We start from the raw sequence: 6,124 nt of genomic DNA, 5'->3' as shown, positions 1-6,124 counted from the left end.
CCCTGCACCGCCCTCTCGCTTGGATCGCGCAGCAGATTCTCACGAAACGTCATACAAGCTATTTGTTGCTCGTTCGCCGTCCTCGGTGACAGGACCACAGCGGATGTCGATAGCTGCATTGTGATGCCCAACGAGTGACGGATTTCCTGTGTTAGAACGCACCTGTAGCTTACCTCGTAATGGAGTCGATGTATATACGTCCGTGTGTACGAAACTGCCAGTGTGGTCGAAGTGCGTAGAACTTGTGTGTAAACGCGCCAATGTGGAAGACAGTGATACCCACTTTGTAGTATTAAATGAGTTGTAACAGTGAATGTTCTCACTTCTGCACGGTTTCAGAAGGCCTGTCCGGATATGCCAACAAAACATGGCTCATTGCGTCTCCTGACACATTATTAACAGCCAACTAGCTTTGACAACCGACATAAAACAGAAGAAAAAAAAAAGAGGAGCAGCTGTCCTTAAGCGATGACTTAAGGCATCACCATTAGTATCTTCACTAATCAGTGGACACATGCACTCCCTCTCTTTATAACTTAATGACGCAAGTTAAATAGACAAATGGGCACTCAGTGATAACACTTTCATTAACTGGAGGAGCGATCCCGTCGGTCCATCAGCTTCGCGACACAAGGCCTTGCTGCAGTACGGCGCGATTTAGCAGCACAACGGAAGCCACCGTCGTCTGCCGGTTTTCTCGGCAAGTGTGTTGTTTTCACGTGCGCAATGATGGCAGCTGGGTCGCGCGACTACACTTCGTCGTAACAGAGGTTTGTCCCCACGTGGTCGTTCTACTGCGTTAGTGGATATGATTTCGCTTATACCGCGGAAGGTCTTCCCGATCATGATTGGTCGCGTACCGGGAGGTTGTTTCCCAACTGCGGCCGTGGGCATTTAGCCGGCGGATGCGTATCGGCCTGTTCTGTTCCGAGAGGGTGCGTATCGACACCCCGACCAACGAACCCTCCCGATATGTCGTGCTACCTTCCGCCCGATTGCACAATCCCTTCATACTGGAAACTGACTCGTCTTGACCCTCCCTTTTGCTACGACTTCTCGAACAACGCAGTACAGTTGTGTTTGCAGATTTGTGACCAGTGTTTCCGGCCTGCAGTAGCTTATAGCCGCATTGGCCGCTGTAACATTAGTTTCGTTTCGCGCTGACGTTTATGTGCTCGCTCGGTTGACGTTTCGTTGTTTACGCTTACTCCACTTCACCGGGTGAACGGCCTGCCGGCTTTCTTCTTTTTATTTTGCTGCATTTGTCAGCACAGTGGTAAACAACGCATCGGCGTCGCAGGATCTAACGTTACCCGTTAATTTTGAGTGCAGATACTATGGGCTGATAACAGGTATTATTACAGTTCCTTGTTGCCCTCCGTGGTTGCTTATGGTGGCGTTGGCGTTGCGCTACTGTAAGCACGAGGTCGCGGGATCAAATCTCGGCCACGGCGGCCGAATTTCGATGGAGGCGAAATGCAAAAACGACCCCGTACCGTGCAATTGGGGGTACGTTATAGAACCCCATGTGGTAAAAATTATTCCGGAATCCCTCACTACGGCTTGCGTCATAATAAGATCACGGTTTTGGCACGTCAAACCATGAACGTCGATATATATATATATATATATATATATATATATATATATATATATATATATATATATATATATATATATATATGAAGAGAGAGAGAGACTGCATTCGTCAACTGAAATGTAACCGCAATCACAACCAGTGGGCAGACACGATTCTGTCAGTCGCAGCTGCGGTGTGTTAGCTGTCCTGACGGGCAGAGTCACTGCACTCCGCCAACGCACAGGACAGTCCATGTGTTGCATTTGCACTGTTTTTTTTTTCTGCCTCCTTTCGCAGCAGGCGTCAGTCAACTTGGCGTACCCTCTTATGGGAGCATCGATATAGCCGAGCTGTTTCTGTAACTGACTGTCCACCGATGATCGTGTTAAGATGTGCCTGTGTCCCTACTTTTCATCCTTTACGTTTAGTTAGATCGATTACACAAGTGCATGACAGGATGTTTGATGGATGGCACAGGTGTTTCCTTCTTCAGGAATATCTTTCAGGTAAATAAATAAATAAATAATGATAATAAGCAAGGTTATGACCGCGGGACCACGTAAGTTCCTAGGGCATATGATTGCCTAAACATCAGGACATCGAATTGAGGCGTCTTTGCTCCACGACTGTTGATGTCGGTCTGCTCGATTTCCAAGATGCCTGAACGTATTCTGGATAATGTGGCCGCTGACTCCGAAGCCCAGTTATGATAGGGACCATGGCCCATTAACGCCCTACCTGTCTGGACAGCACCGAGGCCGCCGAAAGTTCTCTTCCGGAATTACGTTTACAAGGACTACATGCTGCGTGATCCGTGGTGTCACTTCGCCATATAACGGAGGAGAGCTGTGTGGGCTGACGGTTGCTGCTTTTCGAGGTCCGTTTTGTAACAATCGTCACACATTATATATAAAACATTATATATAAAACAGAGCGTAGACATATAGAGTTGCCGATGCGATGTTCGTAGCCCTCCAATCTTCGCATAGCGCACAGCTTGCAAGCAAAATGCAAAATCATCATATTGAGGAGTAATGGGACGCGAAATTAAAAAAAAAAGTAAGTAAGAACACGACACGAAAGACCATCTTTCCCATCAATGTATTCACTTTATTTCGCCTCTAATCCCAGCATGATCCGACTGACGCAGCAACGAGTAGTGATAAGGAACATCATCATTACAGAGTCGGGCCCGGCGGTCCTTGTCAGATGCTTTGACTTTAGCCATTGTACCTTCTTTATTTTTACGTGTGCTACAGCACTTGCGATACGTGAGTCATTTCACAAGCCGAAAACAACGTGTTTTGTCACTGCCGTTGAATGAACTGCGTTCGCGTTTTTGTTCTGTTCTAACGGTTGGTAAACAAAAGTAACTTGTAGATATCATCGAGTCCTCCATAGTTGTAGCTGTTTGTTGCCAATTCGCTTTTCCGCTGTCGTTCCGAACAGATTGTCTATAAGTTTCGTGCTGGTTGGCGTAGCACACGCAGGGTCGCGGCTTATCGTGTTGCGAGTGGCGGCGTGCGACGCCATATACGCCATCTGATATCCAGTGTGTAACCGCGCGCAACCTATGTCAGGGATGCGGAACTACTCTGCGTGTACGTTTTCGACCGTGGCTCTCTTTTCTTTGAGTGAGACTTCTGAGCAGGCTTCACTTTGTGGCAGGCTTCACAAGTTTAGTATGGCGTTTCAGAAGCAGCAAACGAACATTGCTGCTGAAATAGGGGTTGGTATATAAGGAAACCCAAAGCGCGAAATTGTGTAGGAAGACACCAATATATATCGGAAAAACGAGGTGTGGGCGCCGTATAAGCTTGGTGTCCAGCGAGGGCAGCTAAAGCGCTTATATAGTGACAGTGCAATGCATTGTATCTTGTTGATTTAACTGGTCGTGGATAGTGCCCTCGGTGGTGATCGTTCGAGCCGTCAGAATGCGACCGCGTGGCCGGGAATCGAACCCGGGACCTCGTGCTCGGCAGCAGAGCGCCACATCCGCCGCGTCACTTGGACGGTTGAATTATTGGCTTGCGTATTATAGTAATTAGCAGATGTTATGCGTATCTCGCTGCGGGGCTGCCACCAACCGATTTCGGGACTCGGTGTGCTCACCGAACGCTCCGAAATAGCCAAGCACTCGGGAGGGACGCTCCGCGCGGCCCTGTAGAATCGAGGCAGGAATGGCGATACGTACACTCGCGAAATCGTTACCTGCCGCTTCTGTGACGCTACAGCGGGGACGCCGTGCCATGGGCAGTTCCCAAGGGCGCAGGTTGCGTACGCGCACATCATGTCGAAACGCCGCAGAGCTTGCTTGCATCGTATACGCCGCTATAGGAAGAAAGCGATCGGCGACGAGCGTGCGCTTTTGCGGGAATGTATACGCGGAAAAGGCACGGTCATATGTGACCGCGTGGTAAGAGGGGCGTGCCCCTTGCGGTCGTTTCTGGAGAATCGAGTCTGTTATTTTCTTTGCTGTTCTTTGTTCGGATTGTCTTTCTCGTGACGCCATTTTTCTCGATCGTGAGGGACACTCGTGCGTGAGGCGCCTCAGTGTCTTCTCGCGTGTAATGTGTTGGCTTTTTCAGTGGAACGTAACGAGCTGTGCATCGCCGGCGGAGACCCTATCATCGCGAGTCTGCTCCTATCGAAGCTGCGCCAAGAATGCAGAACAATGTTTTCACGTCAAGTCTTTGTCTGCCACCGACACGAGATGATGTTAGCGCAACCAGCGAGCGTATAACATTAATAGGAGACTCGAGAGCGACACTAAATTAGTTCGCGAGTTGGGGATGAGGCGAAGAAGAAAACGACGACTGTCTTGAAGACGAATTATTAATCATTCAACAGCACCTTCCTGATTACATTTTACCGGTATTTCAACCCTATTCAATGCTATTCCCATAGATATTAGGAAATTTATGCTCTTTATTATTTTGGTATAATCCACCCATTTCTTGGCCAATCCCCCATCGTGTGTAGGAGCCACACGTGCCACAGGCTACAACAACAACAACAACAACGAAAAGTGGACACAGCCGGACTGGGCTCTCTCTTACGTCTCTGCGAACGTTCGCTCTTTGTAAATATGTTGTAAATATGTTGTAAATAGTTTTATACTCGTAACATTTATTGGAAGTGCTGGGTTTCCGTCCAGTGGCGTAGTAAAGGGGGGGGCATAACTGTTTAATTAGTCATGATAGAGGAAGCTTCGCAATTCGGGAATTGAGGACGCAAAGTCATATTAACTCAGCAAGAACTTCTCTAAACAAAATCGTCTTTGGTGCTAGAGCCTGCTGTACTTTGGCACTGCGGGTGGCCCAGTATGGCAGTACCGAAAGAAATATGAAGTAGCGCACCAGTGACATCGATCCCTCTGTCCTGTCTATTACAAGTGCAGACCGGCAGTAGCTCAAGCTTTCGTTGGCACGGGTGTCATGGTGGCCTTCTCTTTTTTTTTTCCTTTTTATTTGCGTGGTGACGCCAGGAATCGACGCGGAGCGTGCTCTGTTCCTTTCCCAACCTTGTGGCGGTAGCGCAGCTCGGATAATCGCGTTTGCCAATAGCAGCAAACAAAAAAAAAGGCTTTATGGACCAGAATGAAGACTACTCGTAATTGTCATAGCACTGGCGTCCGCGCAGTAAGGAAGCAGGTGGCGTTTTCTTATAGGGTGGGGAGATCGGCGTCACTAACATGCTGCTTAATTTTCTTTTGAGTTCAAGGCAGCCCACAGCCAAAATACTGCACGCCGTAGTACCTACAACGATTTTTGTGAAGTTGTTGTTGGGCAACAGGTGACTGTCGGGCTTCAATCTTGCAAATGCAATATTGCCTCTAAAATCGCCAATTAAAACTTTATCAAAATATTTTTGTTTCTTGTGGGCTATATTTTCCACGATGCCGCATCTGTATTGGCCGCCAAACCTTACAGCCTGACAGAAGATGCGCTAATGCACTTGTCTCAAGTCATCAGTGCAGCACTTTGTATTATGTGGTGCAGAAAATAAAACAGCAGGGCTGCATTCGCGATCTCTGGGAACGAAAGCGAAGTTGGGGGAGGGGGGCTTGCGCAGTATCCAATACACCTGTGCTAGCGCTGAAACATCAGCCCCCCCTCCCCGGAAACTTTTCTCGGATATCCTCGCCTTCCTGACAAACCCGGGGAGTGACTGAAGACCTGTGGGCCCCCGGGCGCCAGACGGCCTAGCTAAGCCACTGTACCCGTCTTCTTCGCAACGGAGCTCCGCAGCAGTCGTCAAATCCAGCTTGTGACAATGCCTCCTGGTATGGTATGGTATGGTATTCCTTATGCGATGGCGCACACCCACTGTGGGGGATTGGCCAAGATTGGGGACGACACGTCGTCTTCAGGACTGTCGTCGTTCTCTTCTTCGCCTCATCGTAACAATATCTTTGCTAGGCTCTGTGCGAATTTATTGGTCGGTAAAAAGTCATTTAGTCGCAGGCGAAATGAAGGCGAACGTTCCCGTTTTCGAATTTCGCGTCCAGTTGTATTATAGTGCGTCTTCGGCAGTGTGACGTCA

General features: G+C 48.6%; 1 protein-coding gene across 3 annotated transcripts in view; it reads left to right on the top strand.

Moving 5' to 3' along the window:
* LOC142579031 (uncharacterized) overlaps positions 1–6,124 on the top strand; it is a 135,903-nt gene that overhangs the window by 756 nt on the left and 129,023 nt on the right. The gene's annotated exons all lie outside the window — the stretch shown is intronic.

The sequence above is a fragment of the Dermacentor variabilis genome, chromosome 4, assembly GCF_050947875.1.
Source record: "Dermacentor variabilis isolate Ectoservices chromosome 4, ASM5094787v1, whole genome shotgun sequence".
NCBI lineage: Eukaryota > Metazoa > Arthropoda > Arachnida > Ixodida > Ixodidae > Dermacentor > Dermacentor variabilis.
The sequence above is the reverse complement of the archived record's forward strand: the minus strand, read 5'-3'. Positions and strand labels throughout refer to the sequence as shown.